Genomic DNA, 19,587 nt, shown 5'->3' on the forward strand with positions numbered 1-19,587 from the left:
CACATCTACACACCAGCACCAGAGTACCGATGCAGCGTGATACACGCTCTCCTTTAATCCCCGCAGCTCCATGAAGTAGGAGCCATTAGCTTCGCTTTATAGATTTGGAAGTGAGGAGCCATCAAATAAGTCATGGTTACAGCTAATAAGACACAGAACCAAGATTTGTACCAAGCTCTAAAGCTTTTAACCTTCACTGCATTCCATGAGTCCAATAAACCCCTGAATGCTTCACGCACTTTCCTAAATCTCCGCGTTAAGTACCTGCTAAGTTCCTCGCCCTGGCCTTCCATACCTCCATCCCCAGGTACCTTCCAAGGACCAACCCAAACACTGTCTCTTCCACAAAGCCTCCCCCATTCCCATGCCCAGCTTCCTTTATACTCTCCCCCAAATCTGCATGTTCCCCTTTTACAGTACTTCTTCTCTAGGTCTGGTAAGCATTTGTGTAACATTTGTTCCCCCACTGTCTTGAAGACTGGAGGGGAGGGAATGTCTCCTAAGCCACCTGTGTCCTGCCCCACACTCCTTCCTCAAAAGGACCTTGTTATCTGTTGCGTGAATCAATGGTTGACACAGCCAACTGGGGCAGCCAGTTGTCCCACATGTTTAACATCCTCTCAGCTGCTTGCAAAGAGATCAAGAAGAACCTACAGCTGAGGTGGTGCTGGACTGCTTTCAAGACAGACTGGACTTTGGACTGTTAATTAATGGCTTTGATTCATGCAAGAGATCAAATATTCAGGAGACTAATGTGTCTCACGGCTCTTAGCTGCTCCAAGCAGAATACAGGCAACCAATTATCAAACGACAGATACTAAGACCCACAATGTACAGAACATGCAGGTGTACTCCCTTCCTAAGTGACATTTCCGCTGCGGTTACCATCCTAACTGTTGCAGAGAACTAGGTGCCTGCTCCTTCTAACACATCCATTGAGTTTGAACTCAATCCATTATTTGTGGTAGCATATAAGGAAGCAGTCTTGTATTGCATTAAACGAAAAACTTTAAAAAATAATTTATCCAATACACCAGCAAGATTGTCAAGGGTACAGATGATCCTTGAACAACATGGGTTTGAACTGCACAGGTCCACTTACACACAGATTTTTTTTCAATCAATACTACGGCACTACACAATCTGTGGCTGAATCTGCGGAAGCTGGGGCCGACTACGGGACTTGAGCATCCAAGGATTTTGGTATTCAAGGCAGGTCCTGGAACCAGTGCCCCAGGGATACCAAGGGACGATTATAGCTCCTTGTCCCTTAGGAAATCACAATTCAATAGAACAGGAACACAAAAATAAAGGAGCCCTTTTATCCTCTAAAGTCTAAGAAGGCAATGACTTGTTTAAGGCCAAAAGCAGGCCTCAAGAAGAATGGTCCAAAAGAGGACAGGATCTTGGCAAGATAGTTCAAATTTATTTTAAAAAGAGAAGCTACTAGTTACTAAGGACTTATTAAGTATCGTATAATTTTCTAAATGCTTCACATACATTATTTTTCCTTTTAAGAATCTGAGATTACAACAATTATTCTCATTTCCAGATGGAAAAAGTAAGGGACTTATCTGAAGTCATAAAGCTAGCATGTAGAAGAGCTGTGATTCCACCTGGCTCAAAGGGCTGGGCTTTCATAATATTTCCAACCTCTACTGAAAGCCTACTGCATATACCAGACCCTTTCCTAGACATGAACATGTTTTCCATAACCCTTACAACCCCTAAAATTTCCTTTACTTAAATCACTGTGCTACCGTTAAATATTACAAAGTAAAAAGTATGCATGGTAGAGAAACCAGAAGGGAGAAAGAATACTAACAGACGGCTTTGGACAGTTCTTGATGCTACAAGGCAATTACTGGAGATATTCCAAATTTGACATTTAATAAGTAAGACGAAACACTAGCTTAAATCCCAAGATATCTTGTATAATAAAAAATGTAGGTTGCTTCTGTTTTAACCATTTTAAAAATGATTCTCAATGCCAGGGGAACATGCCAGTTTACACATCAACTCCCTCTTCTGGTTACAGCTCCAGTGGATACTGTAATCATTAGAGGCTCTGCTACCAGGATGCAGATAAGAGGAGGCTTCCTTCTCCCACAGCTACAGCAGTTCACAAGCGCCAAAGAGTCATGTTTCAGAGAGACAATAGTCCTCTAGGAACTTATTGTTTTGTAATCTGGGAGGAAGGAAACTGAAAGAAATGAATTGAATTGTGATTTTTAAGATAAACACTATACCATGACCCTTCTTAGAATCCAAGTCTGTATTTGGGTTGACTGTATTTCCAAACAGAGGCAACAGCCTTCTAGGTCCACTCACAATACTTGCAGCAACTAGCCAGCTCAGATTCACAGGAAAAGCCCTGATTCCAAAGCCGTGTGTCCTAAACAGAGCTTAACTGTGGCACAGTGTTAAAAGCACAGATTTAGAGCCAGACTATGCAGGTTCAAATCCCAGCTCTGCCATGTTAATTGTATCACCCTGGTCAAGTAGTTACTTACTCTATGACTCAGTTTCCTCATCTGTGAAGTGGGGGCAGGTGTCAACTTCACAGGGTGACTGTGAGGATGAAATGAATTAATATTTATGAAGTGCTTGGAACAGGGCCTTGTACAGAATAAGTGCTGTAAGTGTAAGCTATCGTTTATGAAACACAACACACCCCCAATAGGTGGGAACTTCAGAAAAGTCCAGAGCCAAGAACAATGGTGCTGCTGTTGTCATGATTAAGCTCTTCCAGTAGAAGCTGAGCACTGCCACCCCATGGAATCTGCTTGTGTGTGCATCTGCATCTTGCCGCAGAGGGGGAGGAGAAAAGACGAGCAGGATCTCAAACTCACGCCAGGAAGTGCCTTAAGGATCAAGTTTCAATGAACCTCAACAGCAAAGCTAATACTTCTTAAAAATGCCCACCAACCCAAAAGCAGACGACCTAGTATTCGAGTGATTGAATCTAACTTTTAAAAAGAGACAGTACCTCTAATGACTAAAATTTTAAATCTCAATATCTGGTCCTTAATTTTTAAATAAGTGTCATTAGTCTTCTATGTTGCTATTTTCAGTAAAACCAGAACTCTAAATTAAGACCCTAAAGACAGATGTCTAACATTTCCTATCTCTAAGTCTTTAAGCAAAACAAGGGGAAATTGTATTAGAAAAGCTTATCTAATGATCATAACTTGCTACTTTCTCTAAAAAGCCTCCTAAATTATTTCTTGAGAGTATTATGTCATGGAAGCTTGTCTTTATACATAAAGTGTGAGATTTTTTTCCAATCAGGCTATAGTTAATCCCATGACCTTATCTATCAATGGCTTCATTCTCTAATTTTACCAGGTTCTCTCTCCTGCATCCCTTATTCAAGCTGCCACCAAATTCTGTTATTTCTTTGTCTAGCAATTTCTCTCTAGATTGACACTTCCTTGCTATTTCCGGGTCCATCTACCTGAATCCAGCCCCCAACTCCCTACCTCACATATACAAAGGGCAACGGTTTAATCGGGTTTCATTGCTTTCAACATTTTACTTCTTCTATCTATCTAGTCCATAGCGAATCATTACGCTCATCTTCTAAACTTCCATTTACATCATGTTACAAAATGCTCAAGATGTACGGTTCTTCTTTTTAATAAAGGAATTGGGTTCTTCCTCCTGTTGGTACTTAATCTGAGTAATTTTTCCCATTCCAGTTCTCCAGTGTCTTCCTCCTTTCTTCCAACCTCCACCAGACAGATCCCAGCACTGTAGAACACAATACATTTCTGTACTTTTTTTTTTAACCTCAGTAGTTACATCATTCCCTTTGGACACAACATTTCCAAGGCCTCTCTGTCTTATCCAAATCCTACCATTCCTTCAAAATCTCTTTCTTGAGGCTCATGTCACTTCCTATCCTTCCTGATCCATTTTGGCTCTTATTTATACTGTTGAGTGGGTCCCTACTTGTTTTATCTTCCTTGTTGGCTTTATAGATTACTAGAAGTATTCATTTTTTAGACACCACACAATACTCAGCACAGAACTAGCAGTATCACTGGGTAGCAAATACTTATTATAACCAACTTTCCTATGCTATAAAGCAGTATATTCCCAATTCTGAATGAGACCCATAGTAAGAAATACATATGTACCACTACATACATACATATGTGCACATGTATACACACATACATAACTGAAACACAAGTTTTATGAAACACTTATCTTTATACATGCAACAGTATTTTAAAAAAACACGGTTGGTTAGCTCATTTTTTAGACAACTGCGTATTAGGAAATTACAATTAATTTTGTTAGGCATGTTAATTTTATTATATAGAAAAAGTCCTTATTTTTAGATACATATCAGAAAAGATATGCCCTGATGTCTGTATGTAACATACACACACGCAGACACAAAGCAAATGTGAAAATGTTTGTTGAATCTGGGTAACACAGATGGGTATTTGCTGTACTCTTCCTTCTGCCTTTCCATCTAAAAATATAAAATGATAGTTGCTATTCATTAAATCTATTTCATAACCAACTAATGGGTTTCAATTGTTTGAAAAACAGTGCTTTATAATTAAGAAAAAAGATAAGCCACTTGTTTCTATGTTTACTGATTATATTTAAGGAGGCTCTAATATTCTGAAGAATGTTACAGTAAGGGATTTAATCTTCCATTGTTATGAGTCCACTAATCTCTTCTTTAATATCCTTTCTATGGAACTTTCTATGAATCACTACTACCTTAGCAGAAAGCTATAAGATTAAGGACTACTTTTTTACTTACGGAGATCACAGAATCAGAATTTACCCTAAGACTTCTCATCCTAAAAATCATCTTCGTGGTTTTCATTGAGGCTTTAAAAGAACAACATCTGGGAATGGCAAAAGATCAAGACAATGCATTGAAACTGAAAACATCATAATAAACATGCACACTGGTTAAAACGTTCCCCTTCCTTCTCCTTTAAGCACTGGTTCTAATAAAAGAATAAGTTCCACAAACACAGTAACACCTCAATTTAACTGACACAAAGAGGGAAGTACAATATTATAGATGAATGAAAGAAATTTCCAGATAACTGAAATTCTTACCATTTATGGGCCAACGTATTAAGTCTTGCTGATTACTGATTTCTAAATTACTAGCTTCACAAGACTGCTTTCCTGTTAACTGGGATCATCCATATGACCAAGTCTGAATTGTGACACAGCATCTTGACCTCAGGAAGAAACCTGGTCTAGATCCACGCGGGACCTGGGGTCTAGTTAACCCTCCAGTCTTAGGTCCCTCATTTGAGAAAATGAAGTGGCTGAACTCTGCAACCTCTAAGCCTTTGCAGCTCTTCTTCTCGACAGTTTTATCGCTACTAGGTCTGTAAAGCTGGCAGCCCTCAGCACATAGCAATTAACACACATTGAATATTTACACTTCAGTATAATGAAACTTATTCACCAAAATGAAAATGAAGCAAAAAGCAGTTAAAAATAATATGCAGCAAGTAAAAAGAATGAACAATTATTAACACACAACATAAGTGAATCTCAATAATGTCATTCTTAATGAAAGAAACTACATACCCAAAAGGACATGCTCTATGATTCCAAGGATAGGGAGGTCAGAACTGGTTACACTTGTGGGGAAGCAGGGGAAGGGAGAATGATCTGCCAGAAGGTGGCACAAGGGAGTGCTGGGCACGGACAACACTGACACAGGGGACAGATACATGGTGTAACACAGGTAAAAATCATCCAACTGTACATTTAAGATGTATGCATGTTACTACAAGTTATTCCACAAAATAGCTTAAAAAAAAAAGTAAATAAAATACAAAAAAATCATAGAAAATGAAAATTCAGGAGCTGTCAAAACTATTTTATCTTTACAGTACCTATAACATATAAGTACTCAATAAATGCATGTTGATTAACATACAGAATTGTTCAGTTCTAGCAGGAAAAGAACTTTAATTTCAATGGTGTGTCAATTCATATTGCGTTTTGTCAGCTCTTTAACATATTTAAAGTTTCGGAAATTTTCATGATACTCTAATAAATATTTGTCTTCAGTACCAGAATATAGAAGAGCAAATGTACAAAATACAGAAAAAGAGTAGAAATCTGTATGGTATTCTAGCAAGGCACTAATATCTATGGTGTAACTCAATACATCAGATTTAGACACAAAAATATTTAATCTTACATTCTGCAAAAGGCAGCAAAATCCTAAATACCATGTTGACGCAGATTGAAAATGACCTGGTTCGTTTAATAATAGTTATTTAGAAAGCCAATGTTTCTCAAAGAGGCTGAATTTAACTAAAAGCACACAAAGTACAACTAAGGCTTACTCACTGACTTAGACCAAATTGTTTTTATGACACTTAAAGGAACTGATTAATTTAGGTTCTAAGCCAGGCCCCCTAAGATACAGAACTGACACTTAAAAAATGTTTTTCTGGGCATTTTTTGTGAGTGAGGCAGTATGCTAAAAGTACTGGAGTCAGAAAGATGAATATGCTAAACTCTAGCCTAGGAGTTCTTGGGCTGGGAGACATACGAACTATACAACTGTAGAAAAATGTAATATGGACTACAGGAAACAAAGAAGTGGAAATAAGTAAGGCTTCAGTGAGGCACCTTCTAAGAAGATGCTATTTGACGTGGCCTTAGAAGAGGAGGCTCAAAAATCAGCCAAGAGAGCCTAGCAAGGAACACGGTGTATCCACAGAGGCAAACAGCAGAATATTTAGGAAACTAAAAGTTTCTTCGGGTGTCTAGAATTTAGAGCTAAATGGGTCATCCTAAGTCAGGGTTTGATCGAGGGCTGGGGCAAAAAAGTGGCACAGGGCAAGTATTTCTAAGGGGAGGAGGCATGAAACTCTGAAGAATACAGACAGCCTGTGGCAGGCTCTATGTAAACCATGCTAGACTTGACACTTTATCATGCAGGCAAGGGGAAATTTTTTTAATCATAAAGATAAAATATTGAGAAATAGAGAAGTTGAAATAGCAAAATGAGTAGGGGGAAAATCACCCATAACCTCCCTTAAATATAGACACTGCTTAGATTCTTATGAATTTTTTAAAAACACAGAACCATGACTATACTGTACATATAGGGATTTCAGACTTTGTTCATGTACTGTGCATAGTCACATAAGGATTTATTAATGGATTTGGAAGACTTCCTCATTATGTGCCTGTACACTCACACTGCACTGCACAGCAACACTAAGTGGGTCTCTGTCTGGGATGCAGGGATCAGGTCACCAGATCTACTATTAAAAAAATCATGTGAAGTTAAGGACAGCTGAATTCTCACCTGAAATAACAGTATCCATCACATGATGGAAAATCAGACATTTTGCCTCAGAAATACATGATTGATGATTTATTCCATCTCTACTCATCTGAAATGTTAAACTAATTATCACAGTGCCTGGTGCTTTTTATTAGAAGGGTCTGATAGATGACAAAGGGCAAAATTTTTACCTAGGATGAAAGAAAAGGCAAGAATTATAAAACGACTCCCCTGAAGCATACACTTCTTTTTGTCTTTTATTTACGGATTGAAAAAAGAAATCCTTCAACATATGCATGTTGCAAATCATATTCTCCTCCCTGTAAGCCACAGTTACAGAAAACAACTCAAGATCCTTCTGACTGTAGGAAAGCACCACAATACACCTAATCTACACTGTATATCTATTATGACTCAAATTCTGTAGGAAAAATATTTAAAAATCCAAATTAGATTTGTAAAAGGGAAAAAAAAAAAAAGCCTGTGAAGGATAGAAGGTAGTTTGGGAAAGCTTCAATGACAGATGCTTTTTTTCTCTCTTTACTGGGAACTGTAGACAAATCATGGGCCTGTACCTGGCTTAGTGCCCTAACTTCCCAACGAGACTGCAAAAACTCTCAGACAGGACACCTGCTCTGAGCTTATTACAGAACTGCCTTGTGCAGAATTACCATTGGAAAACATTAACTTTGTGCCCAAATGGAAGAGTGCCTACTTCCCTAAGATATATGAATGGTGGGGTTTTCTTTTGCCTTACATTGGGAAAGCTGATGCACTAATAAGACTCCAAGGGCTGCTAACTACCCACTAATATTCCAGTGTGGTACACTTTATTAATTTGACTCAGTCCATCTACCTTATTCAGCATTCCAAAATGTTAGAGAACCATCTGTTCAAGATTCACCAACTGAGAACACTATTCACCAACTGAGAACACTATGAAACCTCATTCAGCACAAGACGTTACTCTGCATTTGATGAACTGAAACTTCTTTGATTTCTATACTTGATGATGCCTGTGATGTCATTCATTACTTTAGATGTTTATTTGACTGATGTTTTATTAATAAGGCCACTGTAAATTTATCTGTAAGGACCTGTGTCAGAGAAAATTTTGCTCAACTGCTTTTCATACTAGGTTAACACGCAGTCAACAATTACTGAACGTATACTTCATATTACAGGGCTGACTCAAAGTGTTCAATCATATCTAATCAGAGGCAAGGGTATGTTTATTTTATTAAGTATCACATCCTTCAAAGAAACCAAATTTTATATATAAACAGTGCGAAAGTGACCAACATAATTAGGCAAGAATTAAATGACAAGCAGAGTTGGGCATTATCATTTATTTACCATTAATATAGCATCTTTCATCGAAAATTTCAATAAATCTTGCCAAATGTTCTTGCCCCAACCTAGGATATGATTATCTGAAAGCGTTCCAAGTCAGTTCTGAATTTCACACTGAACAACTGACAGGCATTCAGGTTTCTGAGGCTCACTGCTAAGTCTTTCCTCCCCCTTGCCTCACATATCACTAAGTTCTCTTTCTTTTTTGATGTTCTAACACTTAACCCTTCCTTTCTTTCCAACATCTGATACCTGCTCGGTTCAGGTCTTCTATACTGCACATCTGGACTCCTGTAACCATCTCTTAACTCATCACACTGTCTCCAGGCTGCCCTCCTGTCAATGGTCACCACAGTTGTCTATAGGATGAGGTCCAAATTCCATTAGTTGAAAAGTCAAGGTCTTCCATGTCTTGACCCAATCCTGTCTCTCTCCAGATTTTGTGCACACACCTTCTTACCTAGACCAAATGACCTGATCCAGTGATCTCTGACCAGATCAAGAACAACATGCCCAGATCACTTCTACAAACTCACCTTACCTTTGTTCATGCGCACCCCCCAACATGCAGTCCAGCCACCCCTTCCACCTCCACCATCTACCTGGTGCCTGCCACGTGCCCGTCAGCATGACAGATGTTTGACACATTTTGTCTCTAATCCCCACCCCAATCCTACAAGTTATGTTTAGTCTATCATGATGAGTATCAAAGAAATCAAAGACTTTGACAAGTTCACAAACTAGTGAGTGATGAGCCTAAGCTCAAGCTCAGGTCTGATTCCATAGCCTATGTTCTTTCTAAAACTTCAGGCTTCCTGGAATACCATCCCCAACTCTTTACTTACCAAAACCTTGGGGTTCCTTCAGAGTCTGACTCAATTTAACCTCTTCCACACAGAAGTGTTTCTTATCACCTCCAATCTAGTCAACAGTGCTTACTCTGAACCCCTGCTGCTCTTACTGAGTCCCTCTGCTTGCACTAAATTCATTACTGCCTCGTATTATTAGTTGCCTTATTCTTTTTCCCCCTTGTTTGCAGTCCCACAGCCTCACATTGCCTCTTGAACACAGTAGGCACTCAACTGTCTTATAACTGAGTTCTCTACTTTGATAGCATTTCCTATGGATAAAATTCCACATCAGGTAGGATAATTTCAGTAACTGGATAAAAGACGTTCAATAATAAGGGCACTTATGATGTCACAAACTAAGATCAGCGGACAGGGCTGATTTGGTGGCTTAAAAATGTTATCAGGGGGCTTCCCTGGTGGCGCAGTGGTTGAGAATCCGCCTCCCAGTGCAGGGGGTACGGGTTGGAGCTCTGGACCGGGAAGATCCCACATGCTGTGGAGCAACTAATTTTGTGCACCACAACTACTGAGCCTGCACTCTACAGCTTGACAGCCACAACTACTGAGCCTGTGGGCCACAACTACTGAAGCCCGTGCGCCTAGAGTCCGTGCTCCACAACAAGAGAAGGCACCGCAATGAGAAGCCTGTGCACCGCAACAAAGAGTAGCCCCCGCTCGCCGCAACTAGAGAAAGCCCTTGCACAGCAACTAGAGAAAGCCCACGTGCAGCAATGAAGACCCAACGCAGCCAAAAATAAATAAATTAAAATAAATTAATTAAAAAAAAATGTTATCAAAGATCCAAGCTCTTTCCAATTCTTCATTATACTATCTTCAGGGCATTTGCAAGTTCTCTCATGGAGGCAAGTGAGCTACTGCAGTTTTAAGAATCACATGTAGGCAATTTCTGGCTATATATGAGAATACTGCTCCTCTTTCCTATTTTGTTAGGAAGGAAAATATTTTCCAGAAACTCCTCAGCAGATTTCTCCTTAGGTCCCTCTGGCCGGGCCTGTGTCATACGTCCATGCGCTAGCTGCAAGGGAGGCTGCGGAAGCAGTATCTAACATTTTCAGCCTCTACTGTACTGGCTCTGCCAGCCAGGCAGAAAGGGAAGGAAAATGGTGTTTGGATAGGCAACCAACACCTTTAGAGAAATATTAATGCAATAATAAGCTCTGTATAATGAAAGTCCTCCACTGTCCAAAGAGATTAATTATCTTAAGAAAGGTGTGCTAATCAGGTTATAAGAAACACTCCTGTTACAATAGGGTGCTGGTTTGCACTAGAAGTAGGAGAACTGGAATCTCCCAGCTCTTTAGCCAACAAATTGTAAACACATTCCTTTCCCTCGTATCCTGAAGTATCACAATCTCTTCCAGCACTATGACCATCACAAGGAAGGATAGGCAAGCAGAAAAAAAACTCGTTCTCTTCAGCTTCCATACAGTTCTCCAAACACATTAAAACAGGTAAAAAAAAAAAAAAAAAAAAAAAATTGAGAGATTTAAAGAACAGAAATGAAGATGAAAATATTTATGTTTTTGCCTCCTTCTCCTATTCTTCTTTGCTTCTTCTAACAGGACAGTCTGCCTTTATCACCACCATCACCACTACCACCACCATTACGTTTCTAATTCTGGAATCAGCTTAGACATCCATTAATGGAGAGCCACTTAAAAAACTATTACAATGGAAAACAATGCAGACGCTAAAATGGAGGTGGATCTCAACTGGCTACTACGGGAAGCTGTCCAAACTAAATTGTTAAGCAAGAAAGATACAGAGCTATATATATATAGTACACACTCATTTGTGCTTTAAAAGAGGGGCAGTGGTGGGGTTTATATAAATGTGATACAAGTGTACTCTATTTGTAGAGAAATTTCTAGAAGGATGTCTTAGGAATTGTGGATGGTAATTACCTCTGGGGAATAGGATTGGGAATCTGGGGCCAGAGATACTTCTTGTTTTATATTTTCTTTTTGGTATAGTTTGGTTTTTTCCCACCTTGTATTGTCATATTTTTTTAAACCTACTTTGAGGTTGAGTCTGCAGCCTCAAAGCAAATACCTACAAAATTTCATTAGCTCACTTAACATACTTATTTGTTTCCTCTTAGGACCTATGATTTTAATAATAATAGCAAAATAACTGGCCTCAATATTCAGGATAGTAAGCATTTTTGTAACTCAAACTAACTTTAGTTTATGTAATTACTTTTACTCCCTACTGAAAAGAGGGCTTTTAAATCCAATTTCCCAAGGAAGTAAGACCACGTCTCAAAAGGTAGTTCTTTAAAAAAGGTTGTGGAACTAAGCTGGAATTACCAAGTCATAATTAGAAGTTTTCAAATGAAAATCCCATAAAAAATAATGTATACTAATGTTACATCATTTTTATATGATGTAACCAAAATACCATCTCTTCAAGGGACAAATCCTACTGAAACATTTCTATTGAGAACTCAGTTTCCTAATGCTCACAGCTTCGAATCTATTCCATGTGGGCAATGATTTTTCCCATACAGGGTCTTCACTGAGAACACCACAGATGTGGATGACACCAGTGTGTGACAGGCATATACGGTTGTCCCTTGGCATCGTAAGGAATGGTTCCAGGGCCCCCCCCTCATGATGCCCAAGTCCCGTATGTTAAATGGTTTTGCATTTACAGGGTTGGAGAGCCAACTCTACATATTCACTCATCTGTGGTAGCTGAAGAGACTCACAGGGTCCATCGAGTGACAGTTTACATGTGGCTCATGTGACTCTGGAGGGCTGGATTGTTTTATTTGTGATTCTCAGGTTCTAAAGGTTGATTTTTGCCTTTCAAAAATGGTTTCTGGGGCTTCCCTGGCGGCGCAGTGGTTGAGAATCCGCCTGCTAATGCAGGGGACGCGGGTTCGAGCCCTGGTCCGGGAAGATCCCACATGCCGCGGAGCAACTAGGCCCGTGAGCCACAACTACTGAGCCTGCGCGTCTGGAGCCTTGCTCCGCAACAAGAGAGGCCGAGACAGTGAGAGGCCCGCGCACCGTGATGAAGAGTGGCCCCCGCTCGCCGCAACTAGAGGAAGCCCTCGCACAGAAACGAAGACCCAATACACCCAAAAATAAATAAATAAATAAATAAATTAAAAAAAAAAAAAAAAGGTTTCTGTAACAACTACAAAAAGCATTAAAGCTATCTCCTTAAGGTTGAAGTTGCTCAGGATCCAAAACAAGGCAGGCCTACTTCCATTAAAAATTTTTTTGATGGTCCTAGAATTTATTTTTAAATGAAGCAATGGAATTGGATTCCAAGATATATTTGAAATGTTTACATTTACTGAATTCTTAGAACATTAAAAATTGTTTGGCATTTGAACATACACAAGCTCCAGAGACCCAGAAATTCCATTCCTAAGAACAAGTGCCCACGTTAGGACAGTGCATTAAAAATATTCATAGCAGCAATGTCCACAACGGAAAGCAACAACAGTAACAACCACCCAAAATAACCCAAAGGTCTACAGGCAATAGAATGGATACATGTACCTTGTGTGCATTTGTACAGTGGAATGAAATGAACCATAGCTTCAAGACTTGAAGTGGATAAATTTTAAGAGCAGCAAGTCAAAGAAGAACACATGCAGTATGAACTCCACTTTATAAAGTTCAAATGCAGGCAAACTCTTGTTTAGGTATAAACACACAGGTAGTAAACGATAGAGAAAAAGCAAGGGGACGGTTAACACAAACCCTGGGACAGCATCACCTCCTGGGTGAGGATGCTTGTGACAGCGGGATATGAATCAGGGAAAAGGTCAGAGGGTCAAGTCTGATTTCCTGCCCTGGGTTTTAGGTGCAGGGGTGTTTCATGCTACTTTTTAAAATGGAATATCTTCTATATATAATATTTTACAATTTACAAACATTTAAAAATAAAAACTATGGAATAAATTACACAGTAAAATAAACTGAGTGTGCGTGTGTGTGTGTGTGTGTGTGTGTGTACGTTTAAGTTAAATGATAAATAACATCCTCTTTTAATCCCATTGCTTTTATCTCTGGGTCTATACTTAACTCTTTGGGTAATAATGTTAAAAATCGAAATTTGAGGCCCTACTTAAATTGTGACCTGGATTCAAAGGCCCTCAGGCCACCTCCTGCAATAGGTCCTGACTTAGTCTCCCTGGGTCATTATCCTCAGTGGCTCACACCCTGGAATGTGAAGGATGTAGTCAGAAGAGAGCCCCAAATTCCCCCCAGGCTACAAAGTAACCGCCAGGCAGCCTGCAAACAACCCATGTCTGTACTTTAGGTAACCGACTGTGCTCTTCAGTGGCTGGAAGAGGGGAACAGAGAGGAGGAAGAGCCTGGGGGGAGCGGCTGGCCAGCGTTGCAAGGGCTTCTCCAGAAGAGCCCGTCAACCGGCGGCTGGCAAGAAGAGACCCATTCCTGCCACCCTTTTGAACAGCCTTGCACAGACGGCAGCTATAGTTGTTTCACAAGCTGTGCTCTAGCAGTTTGGGTGGCAATTTCTCCCTTTCAATCCAACTGAAACCGTGCACGTCAATCTCTGTCAATCACTGCGCTCACAATGCTATGAGGCTATTAAGATGCTCTGCTGTAAGAACAACTAGCCTTCCAATTATTTTTTCAACTAGCCCTCCAATTTTCTTTTAACAACAGAAATTTAATCTCCACGATTCAAAGGATCACACAATAAGCAGCAAACTCCTCCAACTCTCCATACCCCTCATCGCCCCCCCCCCACAAGCTGTTTTTGTTTCTAAAGGTTGGGGATCATTACCAACAACAAGCCCACCTTTGTGACATTCCAGGGTAAACATTTGATACAGAACTAATTGGGAGAAAAATGACCTGAATTAATAAGTGTTCAAAATATTTTAATGTCCAGGAAATGAAAGACTATTTATTTTGCAGCAATATCCCAAAGTCTTCCCTGACACAGATGCACACACACAACCACAAATTGAATACAGATTTCCCATGAGATCAAGCAGCTCTTATAGGCAGAGTTCAGGTGATATGGAACCTTCCCTGCCCCACAGTGGGCGCTGCATCCACCACCATGGGGTGGCCGAGGAGAGCCGGCCGGAGGAGCCCTGATTCTTCAGATCACGACGCTTCCCCTCTGCTGCTCCCTCTCCCAACCACAGCCACCACACCACACGCTGTCTCGCAGTCAGTTTTCTGGAGTCTGAAGTTTCAAGGAGGGATGCCCGCTTGTCAACAGACCGGATGTTAAAGTACAAAGTTAGATTCCAACTCAGTCTGGTCAGACCCAGGATCACTTTCAAAATGACAGGGAAGTAAGAGGAGAACTGGCTCTTGTCCAGCCAGTAGCCGGCACCCTCCTACTCAGTCAGATATCTGTTCACCTCTTAAATCACACTCACTGAATTTACTTTTTTAAAGGACCAAACGATAAGGATTTTGGTGGCTCATTAGGAGTTTCAGCAGTTTAAGTATCTAGAAATCCAGTGAGAAATCACGGAAGGACTTGGCCAAGCATAAAGACAACTATTAAAAGCCCCCAAATAACTTGCATCTCTTTCAAGCATCTCATAGGATACGAATTACTACACAGCTCTACGATACATATTTACACAGCCTGGTTGAAACCGCAGAGCGGGGAGGAGACTTACCAAACGACACACCACAAATCAGCGAGCAGCTCGCTCCCCACCCTGCCTGAGAGGCATCTGAGCCTGTAAGGCAGGCAGGCTGGATAGTCAAACAGCTCCTACCATGACTCACCCTGAACTTTGGAGATACTGCTCACGTATCTCTGGGTATTCCCGTGTTTGTCTCCGAGAAACTCCACGCCCTGCGCTGTAACCAATGCTACTGCCCGCAATAATACACTGTATTCAACCCACTGCTGACAAACGGGCTCTTGGTACTGCCAGAAGAAAAGATATACATTCTGTATATTTGGAGAGAAGCAGACTAGAACAAAGTCCTGTTATCACACAACTCTGGGGGTGGGAGAGGACCTTAGAGGATGTCCAGCCTGGCACTCCTGATTTACCGACTAGTAAACAGGCTCAATTCAACAAACTCCAGTTGGGCAGAGCCAATGCAAAGCAGTGAACCAAGCACAGGAAACCCCAACATGGATGAAGGCAGGGCGAGCGGTAAGTGGTCCAAGCGCATAGGGAAGGGCAGTGAGTGGGGTCAGAAGACTCTTTCCTCTGTTGCTTCGTTCATGAGACACATGCTCGCTGGTGCCTTCGAGTATCAGACGCAGCGAGGCGTGCTGGAGTTGCAAAGGGGCACCCCACCCCCAGGCTAGTGGCAAGGGAAACAATGACAGTCACTGATGAGTGCCCTAGGAGGTGTACACGGTGCTAGAAGGCAGCACTTGGGAGGGGTAGCCAAGGTGGGGGGCGCGGAGGAGGAGGAGGAGGAGGGCAGGAGAGGAAACAAGGCTGGTGCAAGGCAGGAAGAAAGAGACTTGTCAGTGAGAAGGTACTTCAGGTAGTGCGCTCTGATTCATTCAGCCAGACAGCAGGTGACGATGTGAAGGGTACTGGGCATGGCAAAGAAGGCAGGAGAAGAACTGGGTCAGCAGACAGGGATGAGATTTTGAGGGCTCCAGTTACATCACGCCAAGGTGTTTAGATTTCATCTGATAGGACAGGTGGCAGCCGCTAAAGGGATTAGGATAATCAGATCCCTGTTTCAGACAAGTCCTTCTGAAAAAGCAGGAGAGAAAATGCATCTCAGTGGAGCGGACTGGAGCCTGCTGTAGTAATCTAAGGCAAGAGCTGGTGATGGCTGGATGCAGGGTTGTCCTGGGAAAGGAGAGAACAGCGTCTGAGGTAGACAAAGGAGGCAGCATCGAAAGGACGTGATACCACCAATCGGATGGGGGGTGAACGGCAGAGTCACGGAAAACCCCACTTGCTTCATCCCTTCTGGTGGCCAAAAGATCAAGCACAAGGCAGGCAACTGAGGAGAGGCAGGAGGAGGAAGAGATTTGGGGTAGCGGAGGAGTCAGCATCAGACATAATGAATTCGAGGCTCCTGTGGCACATTTAAGCACAGGTGTCCAGAGGGGCACTCAGAGAGACCGGGGCTTAAGAAAGAGAATTGGAGCCCATCAGTGACAGTGCCTTGGGGCAGCTCACCGAGAGGAAGTACTTGGACTTTCGGGTCAGGCAGACCTGATCAAATCCCCACTCTGCCACTTAGCAGCTGTATGACCTCCGGCAAGTAAATTAACCTTTTTGAGACTGTAGTCTCATATGAGGAAATTCCTCCTGGAATGTAATAAGATCAGTAAAGAACCTTATGTCAGGCCAGACACAAATATTAAATATTTTTCTCTTGCCCTTTCGTGATCATATACTGCTTTTTATTATAACAATTTGACTACTAACCTCTGCAACAGATTACAAGTTGCCTTGCTGTCACTCATCTTTGAATCCCTTTTGACCTTCCTTGCATGAAGAGATTCTCAAATATTTGAACTGCCATAAGTCATATGAAAAACTCAGGCCAGAATGAGTCTAGGAGACAGGGTTTCTTGCCCTTGACATTAAATAACTAATGCAAAGATCTCAAAATGATTATGTGGTTTATACGGTACTGATTTAATTCTGTGTTGGGGGTGTGTTGGGGGGAGAAAAGGGCAATGGGTGTTTGCAAAAGAAAGAAAATTTTGTCGGTCTAATAAAGCCCCGTCAAAGTAACAGAACTTTACTCTTTGCATAAAACTATACCGTAATATTTAAGAGGAAGAGTGTCTACTGAAGTTAGTATTTACACAGCCTCTATCCTCTGGCTCAGTTCAAGTAAAGGTCTTAAATTAAATTTTAAATAATGAATTCTAGCAAATGGATCTTGCCTTAAACCAAATTTAAAATCAACAGTATACTCTGTATATAAGAAATATATACTTTCTTTGTTAGGCTCATTTTGCTTTTTCTATTTATAACTCTTAAATGGACATTTAAAAACTACAATAAGGGGGACTTCCCTGCTGGTCCAGTGGTTGAGAATCTGCCTTCCAACGCAGGGGACTCAGGTTCGATCTCTCGTCCGGGAACTAAGATCCCACATGCCGCAGGGCAACTAAGCCTGCCCACCGCAACTACTGAGCCCGTCTGCCACAACTAGAGAGAAGCCTGTGCACCACAACGAAGAGCCCGTGTGCCGCAACAAAGATCCCGTGTGCCACAACTAAGACCCGACACAGCCAAATTAAAAAAAAAAAAAAAAAAAAAAAAAAAACTACAATAAGGGACTTCCCTGATGGTCCAGTGGGTAAGACTCTGTGCTCCCAATGCAGGGGACCCGGGTTTGATCCCTGGTCGGGGAACTAGATCCCACATGCATGCCGCAACTAAAAAAGAAAAAAGAAAAAAAAAGACCCCACATGCCGCAACTAAGGATCCCACGGGCCGCAATGAAGATCCTGCGTACCGCAACTAAGACCCAGAGCAGCCTAAATAAATATTAACAAAAAAAAAACGACAATAAGATTTAAAAATCATACTGACCACTAAGGCATACAGAATTCAACTCCACATAACCAAGCTTGTTCATTTTTCTCCTGGTTTTGCCTTCAAATTTAGGCTCTAATTTGTCTTACCCATTTTTATGGCTGCCTCCCTAGTCTGAAAACATCTTGGTCACTGGATATTTTATTTCATCTCCAACTTACTTGGCTAAAACACATTCACGATCACCTCTTCCTTGCTTCCTGATCCTTCCCTGGTAGCTTCATATGTTCTCATTCTTTCATCGACAGCCTAGTTTAGCATACCTACTTCATGTTCTGTGTCTAGTCATAAATATCTCCAAAAAATTCACACAGGTTTCCAATATAAATTTGTTTTACAATTGTCTCAAAGCTCTCTAGTTGTTTGGCTCATTTAATTATTCTGATTCAAGATAGAGAATGATCCAATTCACAGCTATGGTCTTCGGGACTTGTTTAATTCCCAGCTGCCTTCAACTCGGCCACAGGTGGTACGGCTCAAGCATGACCAATTTTAGAGGGCACTTGGGTCCCTACGTGCTGAGGAAGAACATGTATCCCTCTCCCCAACATGCCCAGCCCTAACCCGAGGTTCTTGCTGCTCTCAGATTGTCTGGACTCTGGATGGCTCCCTTTAAACTCACACAATACAGCTGGCCACGCCTCTTTAGCCAATATCTAAGATTTTGACTCCTCACTGACATACCAACCCCCTCCGAGATACCCCCCAATTCTTCCCTGCCTTGAATGGACTTGAACTTCCCAGACTTGAAAAGACTCAACTAATTTTCTGTGTGTCTATAAGATCCTCTCCTATCTTGCTGTCACTAGGAGGCAAAATGAAGGCAGAGAGACAGAGCCAGGCTGTATGGCAACTGCCACTAAACCAGCACAATCCCCATGCCACCTGGCTCCTGACCTGCATTAAGGAGATGCACACACATTCGACTGACAGACTACTGAGATGTAATTCTTTCCATTTAAACATTACTTTGAAACACACATTACACACACCTAACTACTACACCATGACTCATAATAGAGGTGTTTAAAATGAAGAGCATCTCATCACAATGCTTCACCCAAAACTGCCCTACGGCATCTACTAAAGGAGCAGGTCAGATCCAGGAAACGGTTTACCATAATCTAGAGCATGATTTTCTCATTATCACATTCTGCTGCGGGGCTGCCTGACTTGCTTCCCAACCCAGTTCAGGTTCTGTGACCTCGTGTGATCCAAAGCCCTCTTCTGGCAAATTGAGGGTTAGTTACTTGCTTTGCCAAGCCATTCTCTATTCTCTTCTCCCTCTGAAAACCTGAGCTACCTTTTTAATTATTCTCTTTCTCAAGAAATATCTCATTTAATTCCTTCAACCAGAGGCCCTGGTGACACAGGTTTTGAGTAAACAAGGAGAGTTAGCTGCTTATCTGCTGCATCAGAACCAACTGGGGCAGGAAAGCCTTCTGAAAATAAAAGATTTCCCCGGTAAACTGGTACAACCCTTTGGAAGGACATCTTGTTCCCATCTATCCCTGTTTAAAAGACACATGCCCTTTAACCCAACAATTTTGCTTTTAGAAATT

General features: G+C 41.3%; 1 protein-coding gene across 5 annotated transcripts in view; it reads right to left on the reverse strand.

The window, feature by feature from the left end:
• The window catches only part of TMCC3 (transmembrane and coiled-coil domain family 3), a 329,301-nt gene that overhangs the window by 61,535 nt on the left and 248,179 nt on the right, over nucleotides 1–19,587 (reverse strand). The window contains exon 1 of one of the 5 annotated variants that reach the window (XM_068560840.1): nucleotides 15,161–15,206. The exons of the other annotated variants lie outside the window; for them this stretch is intronic. The gene's annotated coding sequence lies outside the window, so the exon portion shown is untranslated. Of the gene's footprint in view, nucleotides 1–15,160; nucleotides 15,207–19,587 lie in introns of those variants that run through there. 5 annotated transcript variants of the gene reach the window in all.

This window comes from Eschrichtius robustus, chromosome 13 (genome assembly GCF_028021215.1).
Source record: "Eschrichtius robustus isolate mEscRob2 chromosome 13, mEscRob2.pri, whole genome shotgun sequence".
NCBI classification, from domain to species: domain Eukaryota; kingdom Metazoa; phylum Chordata; class Mammalia; order Artiodactyla; family Eschrichtiidae; genus Eschrichtius; species Eschrichtius robustus.